The sequence below is a fragment of the Megalobrama amblycephala genome, linkage group LG3 (genome assembly GCF_018812025.1).
Source record: "Megalobrama amblycephala isolate DHTTF-2021 linkage group LG3, ASM1881202v1, whole genome shotgun sequence".
Lineage (NCBI taxonomy): Eukaryota > Metazoa > Chordata > Actinopteri > Cypriniformes > Xenocyprididae > Megalobrama > Megalobrama amblycephala.
The window spans coordinates 44,380,897-44,406,499 of NC_063046.1; positions in this window are offsets into that span (position 1 = coordinate 44,380,897).

The following is a 25,603-nucleotide window of genomic DNA, read 5'->3' on the forward strand; positions in this document are numbered from 1 at the left end:
GTGGCTCCTGAGGGGACAATGTGAACTCTGATCTCTCGACTTAGGTCGTTGAGACCATCTTAAACTCTAGTGCTCCCTCCACCAGGAAATTTTACGCATTGAAGTGGAGAATTTTCACTTCATGGTGCAGAGAATGCCGGTTGGACCCAGTTAACTGCCCAGTTGGTTCAGTGCTGGAGTTTGCAGCTTACCACGCACCTTTGGGTGGTGAATCACTGGGGAGAAACCTGTTGATGTCTCATTTCCTACATGGTTCAGTGAGGCTAAGGCTTGGGTTCTGACCTGGGATTTGGCCATTGTACTAGAAGGTTTAGCTATGGCTCCCTTTGAGCCAATTGAAACAGTCTCAGAGAAGTTCATGACTCCAAAAACAGCCTTCCTGCTTGCTATTACATCTCTAAAGAGAGTAGGAGATCTTCAGGCTCTGTCGGTCGCACCTTCATTTTTAGGATAGTTGAAGCCTTTCTTCAAGAAGTGTGTGATGTGGCGAGCTGGGCCTCTCCGTACACATTTATAAGATTTTGTCACCTGGACTTGAACTCCACACCACATTCTCAAGAGCTGATGTCCTAAGTGTGTGCTCGCCATGATTCACAGTGGGACAGGCACTTGTCAGTCTGGTGTAGTGGGTATTAATCTTCCCATAGCATCATTATCAGACTCAGCGTAGTGTTCCCTCAAAAGGGAACACCTTGCTTACGACTGTAACCTTGGTTCCCTGAAAAGGGAATGAGAAACATGCCTGTGAGTGACTTATTCAGCCAATCAGAAGCTGATGATGTTTGGTCCAGAGATCCTTTGTAGCTTCCTGGCTATGATGTCATGCATTACAGGATGACATTCCACCAATGAGTGATTACACATGCTTCAGATGCAATCGTGCAGATGTGTTCCCATAGCACCATTATCAGATGCAGTGTCTCATTCTCTTGAATGGCATTTTCTAGGTGTTTCACCTACAAAGCAGACAAAAAAGGTCCATGTGTGCCTCTGTCTGCCTTAAATACAATCCATTTTCATTTTAATGATGGCTTCATTTACCTTTACAGGACAAAATCACATGATTTTTAAGATGATAACAAAAGAAGGAATATTTTCTTGTGCAGAAAATTACATCTGTATATTTTATAGCATAATGGCACTATATACTTGGTAACACTTTATTTTAGGGTATTTTAACTAGTTGCTTATTAGCATGCATATTACTAGAATATTGGCTATTTATTAGTGCTTATTAAGCATATATTAATGCCTTATTCTGCGTGACCATATTCTACATTCTTAATCCTACCCAATACCTAAACTTAACAACTACCTTACTAACTATTAATAAGCAGTAAATTAGGAGTTTATTGAGAGAAAAGTTGTAGTTAATACTTTATATGTGTTCCCTATACTAAAGTGTTACCATACACTTATTTTCAGAACTTTGGATCATCAATCAAATGTTAAGACTTTTCAATAAGGTTTAAATGTTTGCATTATGTAGTTTATGAACTAACAATGAACAATACTTTTACAGCATTCATTAATTTAGTTTTATGTTAATGTCTACTGTACATACTAATACATTTTAACATTTCAGTTTTTATAAATTAATATTAGTTAATGCATTATGCATGAACGTTAATTAAAAATGAAGAATAGTATATTTATATATTTATATTTGGTTACACTTTATTTTGCAGTGCCGTAGTTACATTGTAATTACTCAAATAAGTACTGAGTACTATTAATTTACTACATGTACTTACTATAGAGTTACAGTTAGGGCTAGGGTTTGGTTTAGGGTTAGTTACTTGTAATTATGCATAATTTACTGTTATTACTACAAGTACATGTAGTAACATGTAACTACGGCACTGTAAAATAAAGTGTTACCTTATATTTAAATTTCAAGAAGGTCCCTGGTTTGAACCCCGGCTGAGACAGGAATCCTTTCTGTGTGGAATTTGCATGTTCTCCCCATCAGCCTGGGTTTCCTCTGGGTGCTCTGGTTTCCCTGACTCAATCCAAAGACTTGTAGTGACAAATGAGTGAGATTAATGCAAAGAAAATGGATTGAATAAATATTAATATAGGTAATGCTGCAAACATAATTATTATATAATATAGATTGTAGGGCATTGCTCGACAGAACCTACCAATGACTTTATCAATGAACAACATGATTGAACAAAGCTTCATTTTGGTCCAAAAGATCCATTTCCTGACAGGAGACGCCTAGCCTTAACCGGAGTGATGACGTGACTTCTTTTAACAAAGGACTCTGTCTAAAGGACTTCTTAGCTCATCAGCAATAAACTAATCAGAACCCATCACGTGGATCTGATCACATTAAATCTATTGATTCTCTCACAAAACCCTCTTGTATTATCGGACGGAACAGGAAAAGACCCATCAACGGATTTAAAGACGAATCTGTCCTATCAATACCTCCCTTGTGTTGACCGTCCATCGTGACCCGGTCACTCGTGACTCCGGTCAAAGTTTAAACTATGCTTAAGGACTCAATCTTGAATCTCAAAAGGGACAATTGTCGATTACTTAAAGTATTAACTATATACAGAATAATACATGCCATGATGTAATTACTAACATGTCTATTCAATGTATTCAATATGTGGGTTTTCTTCAAATGCATTATTGTAATCATTGTTTTAATTAGGTCAGTCTAGTAATATGTGTGTAAGAAGTGTGCCATGTTTGAGTTCTAAATGCAGAATTTATAATTCTGTGTAATTCTGTGTGAATGAAACATTGAAATTCAGTATCAGGAAAATATTAAGAAACTTTATAAAGTTGTTAATAAAACAGGAGAATGTTCTGCAGATATCACGCGATGTGATCAATAGACAATAGACGAGGCGTGTCTAATCTCCGTAGCAACGTCTCATTGGAGGATCGCTCCCTTAAAACTATGCTGTCCGAACAAGCTAAAGTCAGAAGCTGGAAGCCAGAAGCCGGTCACAAATCGCTCGAAATCGGTCAGAAGCCGGTAGCCGAAACACCGCTACTTTGACCACGGCGGAAAAGTCGCATGGGTCATTGATAACTGATTGACCGGGGCTGATTTTCCATCGAACACCCGACTTCAACCACGAGCTGCGCCGCTGATCATTCGACAGCCGTCACATCCAGACTCCAAAACACTTCGTGAAATATCTGACCAAAGTCTCCCAAGAAGAGAGCCGCTCAAGCCAGACGCTCAGCCAACAGCATCCTTCAAAGCTTCCGCGCAACCCACAGGGCTTTCCCGAGAAGACGTCACCTGAAAGACAGCCAATCCAGAACGGGATTCCGCTGTATACGAGTCACGGAACAACCCGATTACCTCAGCTGTCACAGCAAACGCAGGTACAAGCAAACTTCTCTCTCTCTTGCTGGAAACTGGTGAAACTCCTTTAAACCTAAAGAATCAAGCCAAAGCTCTGCTTTTGTGATTTTCCTCAGGTTATGAGTTAAGTTAGCACTGAACTTGGGACTTTTCATAACTCATCAACTCCGCAAATGTGTGTGCATGTATGTGTGTGTGTGTGTGTGTGTGTTTAGCCTTAGTTTCCTGTAATCATTAGAAGTAGTCAATAAATCTTGTTTTGATTTTCACATATACGAGTTTCTTGTGCTGTGTATCAAATTACTGTCTTAAACTTAAAGATCAAGTTACCTCTTGCTTATAATATAATAATTACAATAATAACAATAATCATAATAAAATATTGTTACTGTTGGCCGCAGAATAATATTTTATCCAGAATTGGTAAAATACTCTAACCTCAATTTTCGCTGGACGAATAATTGATGAAGTGTTAAATATTAATTCTGAATCATTTACAGTTGATTCAATTCTTATTCCCTGTAACAATTAAATTGAGCTAATAAATAGGCTAAGTCCTTACAAGATTATGCTGTAAATGCTGTTTAAAAGAATTGATGTTCATTGTTAGTTAACACCAAACTAATGTATTATGAATTGAACCTCACTGTAAAGTGATACTTTTTTTTTTTTATGCTCCAAAGTTCTAAAAATAATGTGCTGCCAAAAATGTTGTACTTATAGTAATTTTGTAACAATACTTAACTTTCGGGCAGTAGAGTTGCATACTTTATTGAACAGGAGCGATGGATGCAGTGGAACTGGATTTGGGTCAAGCCTTTTGTCCGTCTGGCCACCGAAAAATTTGCATTTGAGGAACTAGCCAAAGGAAGATCACCCTGTTCGAAGTCCTTACTCTCTCTTTGCAACAAAGTCATGGCTGGAGACCCTCCTGACATGAAATCACACAACTGTGACTGACATCTCTGACATCTGTGTTAAAGTCAACCACATCTTCCATGTCTTTTCCTTTAAGACTGTAAGCATGATTCTAGTCATTTCCACTTCCTCATGCAGTGCAGTTCTAGGGAAGCCTCACCACATTCCTTATGGAATGCCACTCACTATACTCACAATGCATTTATCCCTGGGGTCCCACTCAGACTTGGTTTGCAGAGGCCCTTATCAATCTGCTCGCCTGGCAGTACAAACTACAGAGGGAGTTTGTGTGTGTGGTGGTCTTTAGTACTATATGATGGATAGCATCTGACAACAGACATAGATACGAAATCTTGAAGGGACAACATAATTATCCTCTTGAGGCATTAGAAGTGGGAAAGCAGTCTCCCAGTCCTGTGTTTTTAGTGTGCATGCATACATCCGTATATGTACAAGTGTATGTATTAAATGTCAACTTTCCTTGACAGTTTTAATAAGGTTCTGTACATTAATATTAATACGACATGAAATAACACTGAACAATAAGAATAATTTTTATGCTTAAGGTTGATTTCTATAAACATTAAGTTTCAAGCTGTATAAATTAACAGTAACGTATTTTGAGTGAACATAAATTAACAATTACCAATATTATATTCATAAATTAATATTAACATTCAAAAATTGTCATTCACTATTAGTTTATGATGCCTGCCTAATGTATCAAATAACGTTAATGAATTGAACTTTATTGTAAATGAATCTAACAGTTCAGTTAAAGCAATGAACATTGTTCTTAATTCATGCTTTGAAATAGCCTAGGAAATAAATAAGTAAAATTTTATTAAATAAATAATTGACAATAAAAAGCGTCATTAGTTGAGGCAGGAGCTGGCTGATTAAAACCTTGGCAGCTCTGCACTCATTCTCCACTGATAGGATGAGCTTTATTGTTAAACCCTGGTGCAAATGCATAGCCAGACTGTCATTATCAGCACTACTTGGGGAATCTGAGAGCCTCTGCAGAAATGAAATTTCAGTGTTTCAGCAGTAAGTTAATGTGGGTCATGCAAACATGTGGAGGTCAAAGCAAACATGTTAACGTATTATCTTTGGCACCAAAGTTTTGTAAGGAAGTGTGAAAGTTTAATCATATATGAAATTTGAAAAAACCCTGAAAAAGATTTATCATGCAATACAAAATGTGTAATAATACCTTAAAGCAAGTCATGAATAGTGTAGAACCACTGCATGAATTGATAACATCTGATGTGGTATGCATTTATGATATGTTCTGTGAAGATATTACTACATAATATGTAAGAAAATATGAATTAACCCCCCACAAGTCTTACTGAATGGTTAGGTGGTGTTCAATCTCATGATTGTATGTGTGGTGAATCCTTAATGCTTATTTCATCAAGTTTTTAAAATCTAACTCTTTGAAAGCTTATCTAAAGGTGACACTGATGGGCTCTCCGGTCTTATGGCTGTAATCTATTTTCACAAAAGATATAATTAATTTAATTTCAGACTGTCTCCGAAGGATCAAAATCTCCTGAAAGGTGATGCAGACAAGCTTAAGATAAATTGACCAATTGACTGACTTCCCGATCAGATTTTGAAAAGATCTCAGTTAACCACACACATTCATGAATTAGATTGTAAGTCTCTCTGTGTGTAGTATATTAAAGTGGTAGATTTTAACTTAATTGACCTGGGTTCACATTAGAAATTGGTTACACTTTATTTTGATATTCCACTTTATACATTCTGTTAACTGTAAGTACCTTGCAACTACATGTCAACTAATGCTCATTAATTTGCAACTACATGACAACTAACTCCTTAGAGTATTAGTAGACAGTTAGGTTAGGGTTAGTGGAATAAGTTTACATGTCCTTGCAAAGTTATTTATAGTCAGCAGAATGTATGTTGGGAGACCATCAAAATAAAGTGTTAGCAGATATTAGACAGTCTATTAAGACTTTAATGACTGGTAGTTGACATGAAGTTCTGGCATGAAACTCTAGATGGCGCAGACTGATAGGTCTTTAAAGGTGCCGAAGAATGATTTTTCACAAGATGTAATGTAAGTCTAAGGTGTCCCCTGAATGTGTCTGTGAAGTTTCAGCTCAAAATACCCCATAGATTTTTTTAAATAAATTTTTTTAACTGCCTATTTTGGGGCATCATTAACTATGCACTGATTTTTTCAGCATGCCGCCCCTTTAATTTGCGTGCTCCCTGCCACACGAGCTCTCGATTATATTACAGCACATTTACAAAGTTCACACAGCTAATGTAACCCTCAAATGGATCTTTACAAGATGTTCGTCATGCGTGCTATATGCATGCTTCGAATTAGGTGAGTAAAGTATTTATTTTGATGTTTATATTTGATTCTCTATGAGTTTGAGGCTGTGCTCTGTGGCTAACGGCTAATGCTACACTGTTGGAGAGATTTATAAAGAATGAAGTTGTGTTTATGAATTATACAGACTGCAAGTGTTTAAAAATGAAAATAGCGATGGCTCTTGTCTCCACGAATTCAGTAAGAAACGATGGTAACTTTAACCTCATTTAACAGTACATTAGACATTAAACATGCTAACGAAACATTTAGATAGACAATTTACAATTATCACTAAAAATATCATGCTATCATGGATCATGTCAGTTATTATTGCTCCATCTGCCATTTTCGCTGTTGTTCTTGCTTACCTAGTCTGTTGATTCACCTGTGCAGATCCAGACGTTACTGGCTGCCCTTGTCTTTTGCCTTTCATAATGTTGGGAACATGGGCTGGCATATGCAAATATTGGGGCGTACACCCCAACTGTTACGTAACAGTCGGTGTTATATTGAGATCTGCGTGTTTTCCGGAAGTCTTTTAAACAAATGAGATTTACATAAGAAAGAGAAAGCAATGTAGTTTGAAACTCAATGTATGTCTTTTCCATGTACTGAACTCTTGTTACTCAACTATGCCAAGGTAAATTCAATTTTTAGTCATTGTTAGTGTCCTGGCCTTGCCAGTTCTTTGAGGTCAAGCGACCTCTTATGGCTATGTGGACTATAGCAGGAAGATTGCAGAGTGTGACCTCATTAATGAGGGAAAGTGAAGTCATTATAATCAGACTGAATCATCCTGTGAATTATGCTGCATTCACGCCACCTCGTATTTACCGGAATCTTGAGATGACAACATGTGAGGTTATATTCGGAGCTGTTCACGTCCTTGGACTGGGAATTATGCGTTTCCATGGCACCACTATCAACGCCTATGAATCTACAGCGGTCAGGTGGTACAGCGGCCACGTGGTACATCTGGGAGCTTTCAGAAAACTCCCAGCTTACAAGCTGTAATTACTCTACGAGGACGTGAACGCTTTTTACAAGCTAGAATCTCGTAACTACAGGAATTACGAGGCCGCGTGAATGCACCTTTTGAGACACTAAGAGGTTGCACATGTTGTGGGCATCTTAATCCAGGGACATCTTCTGTTTGGAGTTGTTGATGGGGCATTCTTTGTGAGTTTTCTGGTTTTGTCATTGTTATCATTGAATTGAATGTATTTTGCATAGTGAAAATTGATGTTTGATATTGTTTGGAACAGCATGTTTCCTCATGTTTTCATGTGACATTCCTTAACATTCTTGATAACATTGTTGCTTGTCAATTGTGTTCACATGTAATTTGATGCCAATTTATTGGTGTATGTATTTGTATTTTCGGTTTCACACTATTTTCACACCATTCACCATAAAACATTCTTAACATCACTTTGTGGTCCCAGGAGTTATTGTGTGATGGAGTTTAACTTGCTGGATAATTGAATGTGGACTCAATGAGGCCAGTACAGTAAAAAAAGGTCTACATTCAAAAATCTAGATGTCCTGATTGACTTGTGCCCATGTGAATATGGCGACAGGAGTAAAGTGTCTTGTTTGAAGGTGTTTCACACACGCCACATCTACCAGAGATTCCAAAGCCAGAGATTCCAGAGTCTTCTGATAGATATGGAGCACTCGGATCTAGAAGTACGATCTGTTGCCTCCTGCTCAGCTAAGTCATCAGTTACTTTAAATGCCAAAATTGAAATTGAAATAAAAACAGAAAAAGCCCATTTAGAACCTACCTTGGATGCTTTGGGGAGAGAGCGGGAAGCAGAAGCTACTCTAGCTAAAGCAGCTGTAATGGAGGCTGTGGCTGTAAAATTAGAGTCAGAAAGTCAATGCTTTACTCAACTTCTACCTGAGCAGAGGTACACAACAACACACTCAAGAGTATGTGAGTAGATACACTGGTAATGCTGAAAGCATGAATGTACCTAGAGATACATCTTCGCATAACATCAGTAAGCCACACATAGATGCTCCTACCTTACCTGCAGATCAAGGACTGGATAATAAACCACCATCACAGGGTCATCCAACACATAGCATTCCTGCAGATAATGCCCATCCCAATCATCATAATTCCTTTAACGGTCATTCACGTCATGCTGTGGAGACTCCAGCTAGCATCCCCTTTTCTGGTCAACCTAGCTGCTATCCAGTCAGTCCTGCTGGTCAATATGGTGACACTCCTTCAATAGATTTGGCAAAATATCTAGCAAGGAGCCAGTTGGTGTCATCAGGTCTTACTAGATTTGATAATAGACCTGAGAATTATCTATCATGGAAATCATTATTCATTAGTACCATTCACTGTCAGAAAAAAAGGTACGGTGCTTGTCACTGGGGCAGTACCCTAAGGTACAAAGGTAAAAAGGTACAAATATGTACTTTTACAGTACTAATATGTACCTTTAAAGTACTGTTATGACCCATGGCTCCAAAAAGGCCGTAACAAAGGAAGAGACACACATTGTCGTCAAATTTAACTCAAGGTTTATTAACAAAATACAACGTAAACCAAACGAGTGCAACTGTAACATCAGCAGAATCATTTATGTAGAGTAAGGTGAAGGCATGGATTGTAATGTAATGTAGCTCCAGTGTAGGTGTAAAAAAAGGAAAAGCTAACAAAGTCAAACAAAAATGAGGAGCCCTGAAGAATGGTCACATGGCTCCTTTTAAAGGGCGTTCAAATGGGGAACCAGGTGAGCATTATGAAACCACTCATGGAATCATCCATCGTCTAGATACGGGGGCGTCACAGTACTAATATGCACCATTTAGGGGTAAATAAGGTACAAGATTTGTACCTTACTTACCTTTTCACTTTTGTACCTTAGGGTACTGCCCCAGTGACAGCGCCGTACCTTTTTTCGACGTATTAAGTCTGTAAACATAAGGAATCCATCTGCAGGGTTGAACAAGATATGGCAAAGGTTGGAAGATATGTATGGGTCACCAGAAGCAATAGAATGTGCTCTGTTTGTTAAATTGGAGAAATTTCCCAAAATAGCACCCAAAGAATATCAAAAGCTTATGGAGTTCAGTGATTTGCTTTCTGAAGTTGAATTTGCAAAGCAAGAAGGATATCTGTCAGGGCTGTCACATTTTGATACAGCCAGAGGAGTAAATTCCGTATGGACTCCAAGAGAAATGGATTATGGAAGGCTCTCACTACAAGCAGGAATATGGAGTTGTTTTTCCGCCCTTCTCATTCTTTGCAGTGTTTCTGCGCAGACAAGCTAAAGCTCGCAATGACCATAGCTTTCATCTCAACTCCTCCTTTATGCCCTCAAATAAAAGAGAATGGTTTGTTGAGAGTCACACTAATGCTTGTAAGACAGTTTCTGTGCATAAAATTGATGTCATGCCCTCTTCCCTGTCCACCACAAACCACACCCACTACAAAAGTGCAGAGGCTTTAGAGAAATGACATTGGAGGAATGTAAAAGTATAATGAGAGCACACAATATCTGTTTCAAATGTTATGCATCAAACACACATGTAGCTCGAAAATGTGAGGTAACTGTACAATGTCTTGAATGCCAAAGTGATAAACATCCATCAGCCCTTCATCCAGGCCAAGCGCCATGGCTTTTCAAGCCTCCTCTTTCCTCTGCACAGCATGGCGGGGAGAAGGAAGAAATATCAGATGTTGACGTTTCATCTAAATGGCGAAGGCTTTAAAGGGAAGTCCTGCTTAAAAATATGCTTGGTTAATGTATACCCAGATGGTGATCCCAGCAAAGGCAGAAGGATGTACGAAATGTTTGATGACCAGAGCAATAGTTCATTTGCACGGTCAAAGTTCTTTGATATGTTTAGCATTCATGGCTCTACAGTCCCTTTTACACTCAAGACCTTTTCTGGAGTAGCTGAAACAGCTGGTCGACGAGCTGTTGGCTATATAATAGAGCCTGTTGATAGCAGGCTGAGTATTCCACTACCCACACTCCTGGAATGTAACATGATTCCTGACAATAGGGATAAAATCTCCACTCCGGCAGCAGCTGCCAGTCACCATCACCTTAAGACCATAGTTCAGGAGATACCATGTGGCGTTGTGAAAAAAAAAAAAGAAAGAAAATAATGCGTACAAATTACTTTTCCAAATGGGCGGAAATGAACAATCAGGAGGTAAAGAGGAAATGGTATAAAAGAGAGGGAGAAACGGAAGGAAAAAAAAAAAAAAGAAAAGAAAAGGAAACAAAACGCGCAGGTTATTAAAGTGGGACACATGCTACCTGAAGGCCTGCCACTGTTAGTAGTTGCTGGAATTCCTGCGCGCTGACTGGGTGCGATCCCAAAGTGACGAGGGGAATTGGGCTCTGTACTGTTCGCCTGCCTGGTGCAACATACCTCCAGCTGCCTCCAGTTTGACTTGCCTGCCACTAGTATTCGCATTAAGTGACTCCTTCATCTTCTAACCTCCCGCCAAATCTCCAAACCTGTTCCTCGGCAACCGGGCGCGATCGCAGAGTGATGGCGGAATGTTTCGTCTGCCGGGTGCAACGTGATTTGAGTCTGACTCGCCTGCCACAATTATTCACATTGACTTCATCTTTTAACCCCACGCCAAATCTCCAAACCTTTCCCACAGCTCTACGTCCAGTAGTGTGGCCGCTATACAGCCCACAACGCAACACACACACACACACACACATGCACACTCATTACACATGCATACACTGAACGAGATAAAAGCTTGCTTGTTTTTTTCTTTTCTATATTTTATTTGTTTGGTTGAAATGTAATAATTTCTATTTAACTTGTTATAAATAAAAAAACACAGATGATTGGGAATTGGGAATCAAAGACACTAAGTTGTGAAATCAAATGAAATTTTTAACTTAAACAGCAATTTCTCTGGTACTGTTCCATGTCAGTGTTTTCATTTAGTTTTGTTGTTTTTGGTATTTTGGTTGTTTTTCACTGAAAAATATACAACTGCTGTTGAAAAGTGAATTGTGTAACTGTTTTGCTATTATCATGTTTCCTGAAATAACATTCTTTTGATCTGAAAGCCTTCATTCTGTGACTGTTAAATCGGACAATTTAATGAAATTAAAAACTTAAAATTTAATCGGGGCAGCCATCCCTTGATGAAAATGCTGAAATCCTGTTGTTGTTCGGCAGGGACTTACTAAGAGTGCACAAGGTCCGTGGACAAATCAATGGACCCCATTATGCAGCATTTGCACAAAAGCGGGACTTGGGCTGGGTAATAATCGGTGATGTTTGTCTGGGAAACACACATCATCCTTCACAGGTTTTTAGTATGAAAACATATGTTTTTGAGATTGGCTGTCCAAGTCATTGAAAGTCACTTGTCTGTCAAGGAAAAGTTCATGTCTCCTTTGCAATACTTGTCCTTCAGTAGAAGTCTTTGTGAAAATCACTTGAAGGGGACCAACAAGGATACAGGATCAACAAGGATGCAAGGAGACATTGGTCAGTCAGTGTTTTGTTAAACTAAGAATGACAATAAGCTTGCACTGTTAACTGAAGACCTCAGGTTTCTCAGGACAATGGAGAATGATTTTTTCCAAGATTCTACAAATAGTTGGGTAGCCCCCCTTCCATTTCGAAAGCAACAACAGTGTTTGCCTAACAACCGCTCATATGCCATGAGTCGATTCAAGTCTCTGAGCCATACACTTCAGAAACGTCCAGAAATGAAAGCTCACTTCATGGAGTTCATGCAGAAGATATTAGATAGCCACCATGCAGAGCTTGCTCCTCCAGTACAAAGAGGTAAAGAATACTGGTATCTGCCCTTCTTTGGAGTATACCACCCTCAGAAACCCAACCAGATGCGTGTGGTTTTCGACTCAAGTGCCAAGTTTAATGGCGTTTCTCTTAATGACGTGCTACTTTCTGGACCAGACATGAACAACAGTCTGTTAGGTGTTCTTTTGTGATTTATGAAAAACCCAGTAGTGATTACTGCTGATATTAAGCAGATGTTCCACTGTTTCCTTGTCCATGAGGATTGTAGAGATGTTCTGCGTTTCTTGTGGTCAATAATCCAACAAAAGAAAGAGGTTGTTGACTATAGGATGAGGGTGCATGTGTTTGGGAACAGCGCCTCATCTGCAGTGGCCATCTATGGCTTGCATAAAGTGGCTCAAGAGGGAGAAGATGAGTATGGCATGGTTGGCGACACTTGTTGAAAAAGACTTTTATATGGACGATGCTTTGAAGCCATTCTCGACTGTGGAGGAAGCTATTGACATCCTTTCAAGAACACAGAGAATGTTAGCTGCTTCAAACCAGAAGCTCCATAAAGTGGCTTCGAATAAACCTGAGGTACTGGAGGCATTTCCAGTTGAAGATCGAGTCAAAGACCTCCAGAATCTTGATCTGTTTGTGTATGACCTGCTTGACCAAAGAAGTCTTGGAATAAGATGGAGTATTATGTCAGATGTCTTGACATTTCACATTCCAAAAATGGAAATACCCTATACAAGAAGAGGAGTTCTTTCTATGGTTAATCGTCTTTTTGATCCACTGGGTTTCTTGGCATCAATAACCATACAAGGACAACTGATGCCTAGAGAGATGACATCACAAGTCTGTGATTGGATGGAATGGCAAAATTCTCTATATTGTCTCACTGACATTTGTGTGCCTTGCACATACTCAACTATTCCTCTCTCCAGAGCTCAAGGTGTGGACCTTTTTGTCTTTTCAGATGTTTCTGTCAAGGCCATTTATGCAGTTGTGTATCTCAGAGGCACAAATGATGATGGACATAGAGAAGTGGGGTTTGTACTTGGAAAGTCGAGACTTGCCCCTCAGCCTGATCTCACCATTCCCAGGCTGGAGCTGTGTACAGCATTGATGGCTGCTGAGATTGCAGAAGTCATTAGTGAAGAAATGGATGTAAAATTAAATTCAATCAGTTTCTACACGGACAGCAAAGTTGTCCTGGGTTATATTAATAACCAGTCTTGACACTTTTATGTCTACATGAATAATAGAGTACAAAGAATCAGGCAAATTACTAAACCTGATCAGTGGCATTATGTGCCATCAGAAGAAAATTCCGCTGATCACGGATCACGTTCTGTTTCTGCTCCCAATCTCCTCACTACCACATGGTTTACAGGACCTCCTTTCCTTCATGACAGTTTAACTCTGGCATCAAAAGAGCAAATCAGATTTGAGATAATTGATCCAGATGATGACAAAGAAATTCATCCTGAGATGAAAACACTGTCCATGTGTGTGTCTGAGAATTGCCTAAGTTCAAAACGATGGGAGTGTTTTTCCAGATGGAAATCTGTAGTCAAGGCTGTAGCTCACCTTAGGCATATTGCTTAATGTTTAGCTCATTCAACAGAAGATGGAGATTGTGCTCATTGACACATCTGCAAGAAGGGGATCTCTGTAGACTCTTTGAAAAGAGCAGAGAAGGAAATTATAGAAATGTGCAGCAGGAAGTTTATTCAGATGAATTCAAGTGCATCCGAGTAAACCATAACCTTTCCAAACAAAGCCCACTTGTTAAGTTGAATCCCACCATTGATGGTGATGGTCTACTCCTAGTTGGAGGATGGATTCGCCCTGTCATTATTCCTGGAAAGAATCATATAGCAACTCTTCTTGTAAGGCATTACCATGAAAAGGTTTAACAGGCAGTACTGTTTACTTGCTTGTGTACAAGGGCAGTTCACATAGAAGTGGTGGAGGAAATGAGTTCTTCAAGCTTCATTAATGCATTGAGACGCTTCTTTTCATTGCATGGTCCAGCCAAACAACTACGCTCAGATTGTGGCACCAGTTTCATTGGTGCATGTAAATAAATGGGGATAAGCTCTCCTGAGGAGGATTGTGTACAAGAATTCTTATAAGACCAGAGATGCACTTGGGTCTTTAATCCTCCCCACTCTTCACATATGGGAGGAGTGTGGGAACGTATGATTGGAGTAGCACATCTCATTTTGGATGGGATGTTGTTGCCTTCTATGCTGTTAACCCAGAAAAGTGTCACACATTCCTCTCCTGACATTGACATCAGTGGAGGAGATATGTAGTCTGGGTAAACCCAGCCTGATCTGAACTCAGTCTGGAAACCCATGCATTCATTTCTGCTGCGCTGTTACACTTTTGCGGGAACCAATCACAGACTGGCTTATCCACCTTGCTCGCTATTGGCGGGTATAACACGATGACGATAGAGAAGCGACGGCAAGCAGCTTTCAAACTCTATCTGATCTACCCGTCTCTCGCACGACCGTCACTCCAAAATAACAATGCACAATCACAGTGACGCCGATTGTGTTAAGCATTTACCTTATCTGAGAGAAATGTAGCAGAGCGTTGATCCGACAGTTTCTTCATAGGAAGATTACAAACGGCGATTGATGAAACACAACGATTCTCTGCTGTTATTTTGGTGGTTTGCTTCACGATGTAAGTACAGGACTCTTTTACTTTAATGGTAGACAATATTTTTATTATTTGCTCTATATGTTTCGTCTCCCTGCTTCTTGAATCTCGCGCTGCCTGAGCTGACCGGAATTCTTTTTGGTTGTCATGACAATGACGTAGTTTAGGGCGGCTATATTCCGCGTTCATTTACACTGAACCAGAACAGTATCAGAGTCACCTTTTAATCTCTCGACGATGCTGAATGGCTTCTTTAGTTTAGCAAACAAATTGCTCGAGTGGGTGTAAATACCAATTTACACCCAATTTGCAGATGCCATTGCTGCTTCTGCAAACCGCGGATCAATGCTACAAACCAATACAAACTAAACCTGCGTCTCAATCAGCTCCCTAGTTCCCTAGGTCGTGAATCAGTATATCATGAAAGTGAATGTGGCTGATTCCCTGATCAGTGCCCTGACTACTGAACTAGGGTGCTGATTTAGACACACGGGCTGCGTCCGAAAACTGTAAAATGCTGCCTTTTGAGGACACATTTCAAGGTAGGAAGGCATCAAGGCACGTCTGAATCCAATGTTAGCTTCACTTCCTGTTTCCTGAGATACCTTCATCTGATCGATTTTTGAAGGAAGCATAGATGTATCCTTAGCTGCCTTTGATATCCCACAATCCTGTGCTTTCCATTCTGTGACAGTTGAGCTAGAAAAATAAAGATGGCGTCCGAAAGTTGCATTTGCTGCTCAGTTTGTGTATAAATGTACGATTTTGACCAACATATTTCAATTTTGGTATCATTTCTATCGAGAAATTACTACTGTAATAATTAAATATTTGTTTAGTTCTCACCAAAGCTCGCGCTATATTGCTGTAGATCATTAAACTGTTACGCTGCCTCAGAAGTCTGTCCGAAATCAGTTTCGTGAGGTACCTTCACGTACAAACGCTGCCGTACAAGTCATTCTTTTATAAGACAGCAAGGCAGCAAGACAGCTACCTAGGTTTTCGGACGCAGCCACGGTAAACCTGTCTGGAGTTTTCGCATCGCTCTGCAAAGTACGTCACCCGGATCGTTGATCTGATTGGTTGAAGGACTATCCAATTGCGTGAATATTGCTCGTTGATCACACCTCTTGTGCAGTAGGAAATACATAGCAAACTCCCCAGACCAATGTTCAATTTTAAATTGAGCTTGGTCTGGTGATAGCCAGACTAGGAGATATGCTGAAATACCAGTGGAAATGTGTTCAGATGCTGGCTGACGAATTCTGGTATCGATGGCGTAAGTAGTATCTGTGTACTCTGCAATGTCGTCAGAAATGGACACGTAAGGAACCCAACATCAAAGAGGAGGATGTCGTCCTTCTTAAAGATAATCAAGTCAGAAGAAACGAATGGCCTATGGGTATTATAGTTAAAGCTGTTCCTAGTAAAGATGGGATAATAAGGAAAGCTTAAGTGAAAGTCGTTAAACAAGGTCTGACAAAGAGTTACTACAGATCTCAGAATTGACCTTTAAAATGTCCCCAATCTAAACTCTATTATAGTGTGGTATCCTAAAGATTCCAGACGGGGGGTGTCCTGGCCTTGCCAGTTTTTTGAGGTCAAGTGACCTCTTATGGCTATGTGGAGTATAGCAGGAAGATTGCAGAGTGTGACCTCATTAATGAGGGACAGTAATGTCATTATAATAAGACAATCATCCTGTGAGTTAGAGACACTAAGAGGTTGCACATGTTGTGGGCATCTTAATCCAAGGACATCTTCTGTTTGGAGTTGTTGATGGGGCATTCTTTGTGAGTTTTCTGGTTTTGTGAATCTATTGAATCTTGAATCTTGAATCTATTTTGCATAGTGAAAATTTATATTGTTTGGAACAGCATGTTTCCTCATGTTTTCATGTGACATTGCTTAACATTCTTGATAACATTTTTGCTTGTCAATTGTGTTCACATGTAATTTGATGCCAATTTATTGGTGTATATATTTGTATTTTCAGTTCCCTTTCAATACTTCACTCGTACTGCGTATGGGGGAAAGGTCTCCCTTTTTCCCCGTTACTGAAGCCTTTTTCAATAACGCAGTGTAACTGTACCGTCATTGGTTCACTCATAGACAAGTTGTTGAACCAATGACGGCGCAGCATAGCTGCGCGGCCTATGGCGACAAAGCGCGCAAACTTTCCCGCCGAAAGGGGAGGGGTTAAGGGCTATATAAGCAGGCGTTTCGCCATAGAATTTCAGTCCTTTCTCCTTCAGCGATGACAACGCATCTCTTCGCTGATCTCCGTGTGAAGCCTGAAGAAGCTCGCCGCCTGGAAAGAAGCTCTCGCCACCGTCTGAAGAGGCTCCTGCAGCGGACCCAGCTGAACTCGCCGGTCGGAGACAGCGCCGGTGCCCTCGCTGACTGCCGCCCCGAGCGCCGTCCTCGAGACGCCCGCCTCCCGCTTCCCGCTTCTGGCTGCCTTCTCAGCGTGTCTCCTGCCGCCATCCAGCGTGCCTTCAGAGAGCTTTTCCCCGTGGTTTATTGCCGCTCTAAAGAGCGTTTCCTCAGCGGTTCTACCGCTCTAAAAGAGCTTCCCGCGGCCCTCGCCACTCTAAAAGAGCCCCTCAATCGCCGTTATAATGGCGGCGGCATTGTTACAAATGCCGCGCCACTCTTGTGGCACGTGCAGAGCCCCTCTGCACGACAACGACGGAAGGCTTCTTCACTGAAGGCGATCTCGCCGCTCGCGCCCTCCCGTCTCCTTCCTCCCGCGAGCTGGCAAGAAAGAGACAGCGGGGTAGAGCGACCCAGCGCCCGGAGTTGTGCGAGCTCACACCGGCCCAGCCCCCGCGTGCCTCGCCTTCTCCCACAAGAGAACATTCCCCCATCATGTTCGCCCGACCTGAGCAGCGTCTCTCTGCAGATGCGAGCGACCTCGTCTCGTTTGGTGGATCTGACGAAGAGCCCGACGACTCCATGTCCCTCGCGGCTTCTGAAATGGAAGGATGGGTTGGCGAGTTGGACGACCCCGCCCCCCCACCTCCTCTGGAGCCCATTGAACACAGCCAGGGTATGGATGCCGAGCTCTTCCGCATCCTATCCAAGGCAGTGGAAGAGCTAGACCTCGAGTGGGCCCCGCCGGAGGAGCCATCGCGTAGCTGCCTGGCCCCTCGCCAGCGCTCCGCTCCGTTTTTTCCCGAGGTGCACGAAGAGCTTACGAAGTCGTGGCGCGCCCCGTACTCTGCCCGCCTCCACACGACTCACCGTTCAGCTCTCACTGCTGTTGACAGCTCGGAAGAGAAGGGCTATGAGCATCTGCCGCCCCTGGATGAAGCAGTGGCAGCTCACCTCTGTCCTCCCGCGGCTGTGGGATGGAAGACTAAGAGAGCTCTACCTTCTAAGCCCTGCAGGACCACCTCCACCCTGGCTGGAAGAGCCTACACCTCTGCAGGCCAAGCTGCTTCGGCGCTCCACACCATGGCGATCTTCCAGGTGTTCCAGGCCAAGCTCCTCCGCTCCTTGGACGAGTCCGGCATTGATGCACCCGCCTTCAAGGATCTCCGCAGAGCCACTGATCTAGCCCTGCGGGCCACGAAGGCCACAGCCCAGGCCATCGGTCGGTCCATGGCCAGCCTGGTTGTGCTCGAGCGCCATCTTTGGCTCAACTTGATCTGGATAAGACGGCCTTTCTGGACGCCCCGGTCTCCCCTTCCGGTCTTTTTGGGCCAGCGGTGGATGGTTTCACCGAGCGCTTCACTGCGGCGCAGAAGTCGTCTCAGGCCATGAGACACTTTCTGCCTAAGCGCTCCAGCTCTGCTTCTGCTTCAAGCCGCCCCAGGCCTGCGCCGGCTCAGCAGAACAAGCCAGCCCCATCCACCTCTCAAGCAGCGCCGCCTAAGGAGCATCGCCAGCGCTCGCGCCCTGCAAAGCACCCCTCCTTCCCGAGACACCAGGGACCCCGGCCCAAGATTGTGCTGGACCCGGTGACTCCGAAGACGTCCTGATCTAGCAGGAAGGAAGAGGGTTGGGGAATGTCTCGTTGCGACCGGACCACCCCAAAAGCTCTCTCGTGCAGTCTCCCCTCCGCCTCGTTTAATTCCGGGTGTGGGAGAAATGCTCTGTGTTGCAGCTGGGCCCACACGTTGCGCCCACACAAAACGTCGTTTTCACGGCGAACACTATTTTACTTCCTCAAAAGAGAGCAAATTTCCTCTTCCACCTCCCTCGGTGTACAGCCCCCTACCCGGCGGCCTGTTATCCGACATCATTCAACCCCTTGTCACTCGGGCCGAGGCCTGGCAGGCCATCCCCAATGTGTCAAGCTGGATCCTAGGGATGATAACGCAGGGCTACTCGCTCCAGTTTGCACGAAGGCCCCCTCGCTTCGGCAGGGTGCTTTAAACCTTAGTGAACTCGGACAACGCTCACGTCCTCCAGGCCGAGGTCATGACTTTACTGAAGAAAGGGGCTATAGAAATAGTTCCCCCTTCAGAGAGCGAGTCAGGCTTTTACAGCCGTTACTTTCTGGTCCCCAAGAAGGATGGCGGCCTCAGGCCTATCCTAGATCTCAGACTTTTGAATCGCTCCCTCATGAGACGGAAGTTCAAATTGCTGACGCTGAAGCAGATCCTCGCACAGATTTGTCACGAGGACTGGTTCTGCTCGCTGGATCTTAAAGATGCATATTTTCACATCCTGATAGCCCCCCATTACAGACGATTCTTGAGATTCGCATTCGAGGGGGTGGCATACCAGTATACAGTCCTGCCCTTCGGGCTGTCTCTGGCTCTTCGCACTTTTACCAAGTGCATGAACGCGGCGCTTTCCCCTCTGAGACAGATGGGAATCCGGGTTCTGAATTATCTCGACGATTGGCTCATATTGGCCCATTCGCGAGTCGAGCTGGAACACCACAGATCCGTGCTCCTCAGCCATCTACAATGCCTGGGTCTCAGGGTCAACCTAGCCAAGAGCTCGCTGCTCCCCAGCCAACGTATTTCGTTTCTGGGGGCAGTTTTCGACTCAGTCCGCATGACGGCAGTGGTCTCGCCAGAGCGCGCTCTGGCAATACAGCAGCTCGCGGCTTCCGTCAAGAACAAAGCCTATCTTCCTCTGAAGCTTTTCCAGAGGCTGTTAGGGCTGATGGCTTCAGCCTCCCCAGTTCTGCAGCTCGGCCTTCTTCGGATGCGGCCTCTGCAGTACTGGCTGAAGTTCCGGGTCCGAGGAGAGCCATCTCCATATCAACTGCCTCGAAATGTTGGCAGTGATGAAAGCCCTTCAATCGTTTCAGGTTCACCTGACGGAACGCCACGTCCTAGTCCGATCGGACAGCATGACTGTGGTGTCGTACATAAATCACCTGGGCGGTCTTTCGTCCAGCCGCTTATGCACTCTGGCGAAACGTCTTCTGGAGTGGGCACTGCCAAGGCTTCAGTCGCTCAGGGCGACTCATATACCTGGCAAGACCAATCTGGGTGCAGATGTGCTATCACGGAGCAACGTCCCCTCAGACGAGTGGATGCTCCATCCCGAGATGGTTCTCAAGATTTGTGAGTTCTTCGGGAAGGCGGAGGTAGACCTCTTCGCCTCAGAAGACAACTCTCACTGCCCAACATATTTTTCGAAGGAAGTCGATGCGCTGGCCCACACCTGGCCCAGCACACTCCTTTACGCATTTCCCCCGATCGCGCTGATCCCGCAGGTCATCAGGCGAGTCAGGGAAGACAGACACAGAGTCCTTCTAGTGGCCCCGCTCTGGAGGAGCCAAGTTTGGTCCTCAGAGCTGTTCAGGCTTTCCACGAAAGCCCCGTGGCCCAACTTGATAAAAAAAAAAAAAAAAAAACTATAATCAAAAAATTGTCTATATTTAGAATACATACAATGCTATATGAATTTAGCATTCGCCTTAGAGTTGACCATTTCATTCCATGTTTGAAATGTCATTTCGACAACAGAATGCGAAATGTGGTGGAAATGTTTGATTGTTTAGAAAAAAAAAGACAAATGACAGAATTATCCAGTGATGCATGTATGTCCAGTGTTGGACATAAACAAGTGTGAAGTGTGAAATGTGTGTTTTTCTAAACATCCACATGTGTCAAATGTGGCCATAGTTGAAGAACTTAATTCACTTCCTGAACTTATTAATAATAATAATAATAATAATAATAATAATAATAAATTCTTCTAAAATTGCTGTTTATAAATAAACGATAAACTCTTTTAATGTATCAGTGCTTACACTCCTGAGATTGCTTTTAAGTAATATATTACAAATGCATTGCATCGACCTATTATTATAAAGTGTTACTGATAAGAAATATGTTGAGAGAGGTGTGCCAAAGGCTCTCAAGCATTAGCATTCAAGCTAATCCCAGAGGTGTAATCAATGTGTAAATACCCTCCATCAGCAGTATGACAGAATAAACTAGCGCGATAGCATATCAAAGTGTCTTGCGCCAATAGTAGGCCAAGGAGCTGGTGCTTTAATAAGGAAAAGTGGGATGGGTCAATAGCAACTATTGACAAGTCTGTATAGCACTCCTAAGACCTTCACTCTCCCTCTCTCTCAAACTTTCTTTTATACAGAGCTTAGCAAAGAGCACTGTGCAGTAATCGGGCTTAGATCTGTGAATGCTAATGCAATGTCCTCCAGGGCAGAATCTTTTATGCTGAGAATATTTGCGTGCATTTTTGCTTTCCTCTCTCTCTCTTTAGCACACACACACACACACACACACACACACACACACACACACACACACACACACACACACACACACACACACACACACACACACACACACACACTGTGTGAGCATTTTAGATTGCTGTTAAGATCAGGATTCCACAATGGGGATCAATTAGAGGAAGTTTGCCCGCCTGTATGCTGTGAGCAGCACAATATGAGATCCTTGTTGAAGAGTGCGGGATTTCAATGACACTGTTCGTTTGGGCCACAGATACATTGCTCGGCATGTGTGTGCTTTTCGCGGCACGTGTCTCTGTTTGTCTGCTTGTACTGCTGAGATTTGTTTCAGTAAAGACAGCCCATGTCCTTATCCTCATGGCCCATATAGCAATGTCTGCAAGACAGCACTTCTGTTCAAAACCTGAGCTCATCAGTTCCCTTGAAGCTTATCCGTTATTCTGCTATGAAATCTCCATTTGCTGGAATTTTTCTATTCTGAATCTTTTCGTCATGATGGCAGAAAAGTCATGAAGGTATTTTCATCAAAACTCACACTAAGTTCTGAGACAAAGTTAAAAGCTTTTGTCCTTCTGTACCGTCTATTTGTAAACTTGGCAGCCAAAAATGTTTGCCACATTTTTTAATTACTTTTTCCCACCATTCTCTTTTTTTTTTTGGTCAAAACAAAGAAACGTTGTGCATTTCTGCTCCCTGTTGATAGTATGGAACATTTTCTCCTCAGAGACCAGCTTCACAGAATATGAGTCTCAAAGTGTTTAGCTTTGTAATTATGATCAGGACTTTTTATTTTTTTTTTTTATTTATTTTTTTTTTACTTGTGGTCCATCACTAGGTCTTAGGCATTTCTGACTGTAGAATGACAGTAGTAGGACATTCACCACTGATTACATTTTGTCTCCTAGCTGGCACAACAAGATTGTGTTGGCATGGATTTTGATTCATGAAGGGTCAAGATAGCTTGGCTATTATTGTTTTTTATTACTGTTTGGTCTTCACAAAAATGCATCCATATATCACATCTGTGTCACCGAGTCAATATTCAGTGGGACTTTTTTTTTTTGTCCTTTTCTTTCATTATTTGTAACATAACCTGTTCTTAGTCTGGCAGACACTGTTGATAAACTGCAGAATATTTCTTGATTTATGCACAGGAATGGCAGAGAACAATTTTATTTACATTTTATCGAGAATAGACTTTAAATTTTGACATTTAGTTGTTTGTCTTGTTTTAAATTGTGAATTTCTTAAAAGAGGGCATGTCACATTTTTAATGTACAGTATAAATATTATTTTTTACATTTATTTAATGTATTCAAAGCAGAATATGACTTTCTTTTACAATAAAACAACCTTGTCCTCTGTGACAGATGTAAGTACAGTTTATGCTTATTCCAGTGTATGTGCTTGTGTTGCTCCCTGTTATATCCTGTTCCTTTAATTTTAGATTAAACTATTCTTTGTTTGAGTTTCTTCGTTGTGCGCTTTACTACTACAGCTAGAGCCATTTGCGTGACACAAAGGCCCTGCTTACAACTAGTATTAAGATGCATTTTGGTTGATCGGATCACAAGTAGTTGAGAGATTCCTGCTGACACCTGGTGTTTTACTCTGTCTCTTTTATCCACTTTCAACCACTTCTGTTAGGCTATTTTTCAAGGAGAGGGTCTATGGGTGGGTAAATATATGGGTTTATTCAGATCTTTCGATCTAATGGACGAAATAGGCTCACGCAATTTACATATGGACGCCACTGGGGATGATGGAAAAACACACGGAGAGCAGCAGCTTTTGCTTATGCTCTGATAGCCGCAAGACCGCCCCGAACACAGTGAGTGCATGTTAGAAATCAGGAATGGTGAGAGAATGTTGTGTTTGCTACGTTTTTTGCTTTCCTGCTCTCTTTAGTTAGTTTCCTTGTTATGTCCTCATTTGTTTCTATAGTTATGTATTAGTTTCACCTCTGTCTAGTTTAGTTTGTTCCTTTCTTCTTTTATTTATAGCCCTGTGTTGTAGTTATTCTTGGTCAGTTCTTGTTTATACTTTGTGCGGTTTGTGTTCAGAATATTTTGGATTATTTTTTAAAGACTGTTTGATTGTTGACTTAGACATCTTGTTTGTGTAAGCTGACCAAACATGTACAGTATGTACTCTTTTAAAAAACAGCTTTTTTTTTTTTTACTTTTATTTTAGTAATATTTTTCTTCTTCTTCTTTTTTCCCTTTAAGTATAGATTCATACAAAGTGTTCATTTAGCTCAAATGGTGGAGCTAGACACTAGCAATGCCAAGGTCACGGATTCAATTTCGAGAGGACACGCAAACTGATTAAATGTATAACTTGAATTCACCCAAGTTCCTTTGGATAAAAGTGCCTGCCAAATGCAAGAAATATGACTTTCTCTATGTGCATGTGTGAGAGCAAGAAAAGAGAGAAACAAACAGACGGAAGGACTAACGAACGGGCCTCAGCATGCTTTCATTTGTCTCCTCTGCTCCTCACTAGCTCAGTCTGATTAGCTGAAGGTGTGGACAAGGAGAGGGAACAAAAGAGAAGGAATGAAAGAGCGAGTGAGGGCAGCTCTGTGAGAGAAGGGTACTGCCCCTGTGCATGCTAGCCAATTAGAATGGGAGGCGAGTGATAATAAGGGTTTGATGAAGTACCACACGGTCTCCAAGATATGCAGAAAGACGGAGAAAAGAGAGGAAGGTGTGTGTCCGATAAAGGCAGTCTTAAGCGAATTGGACATTTTTGAACTTTGACCTATTCAGTTTAGACAGATAAAGGCATGTGCATTACATGATCAGTTACATATGCCTTTTTAATTAGATGTGACTTTGTTGTATTGTATTATATATATATATATATATATATATATATATATATATATATATATATATATATATATATATATATATATATTTTTTTTTTTTTTTTTTTTTTCCCATTAGCACAAAAATAACGTCTGTTAACACTGAAGCACAGTAGTCTACTACTCTCACTAGTGCTGAGTAATAAATCTATATCAATGTTTACTGAAAGTCCAAAATATTAATACAACCTTTTATATTTTTTGATATTTAGTCTACATCTAACACGATGAGGTGTGTTGCTAAAAAATCACAAGGAGATAGTTTTGAAGACTGTATGAGGAGGTAAGAGAGTCCATGTTCTCTAGATGAGACCAGACAATGACTCAAGCCCAAAGTATACTTCACTTTTTATGCGTATGCGAGGGTCAGCGTACTTTGTGAATGATGCGAATTTCATCATCAGAAGAGTATGTGTGTACTGTACGCGCACCGCTGGATTTTTGCAACTTTGTACGCGCAGGTCGCACATGCACATTTAATTTTTTTGGCAGTAATTAGCTTGTCCACAAGGTGGCAACTGTGCCCTGGGGGGCATCGATTCACAAGGTAGTCAAAGAAAACCAGCATAAACAGAACAGACCAGAGAACAAGAACCAGAGATTGTATATTATAGGGAGATGAGAGGGTCTGTATCTCTTACCATTGGAGAAAGCGTAACGGCTAACCTATTGTGTAATGGCAGTGACATCAGTGCCCGCCATTCAAAAGTTTTTGGCTAAAGGTTGCAGGCTTGCCTTCCAGTGGCTTTGCCGGAACGCATGCAAGCTACAGCGACAATGGAGGCCTATAGACGACAGATTGCGTGAAGAGGTTAGAAAGTACCCTCATTTGTACAACTCCAGCATGAAAGCATTTCCTTTCCCATTAATGATATAAAGTGAATATTGTAATAAATACTGATATAAAATAATATGGAAAATTATTATTGTAATAACATATTAGCTATATCACCCAGCCCTAACTTTCAGCATAAAGGAACAGTAGTA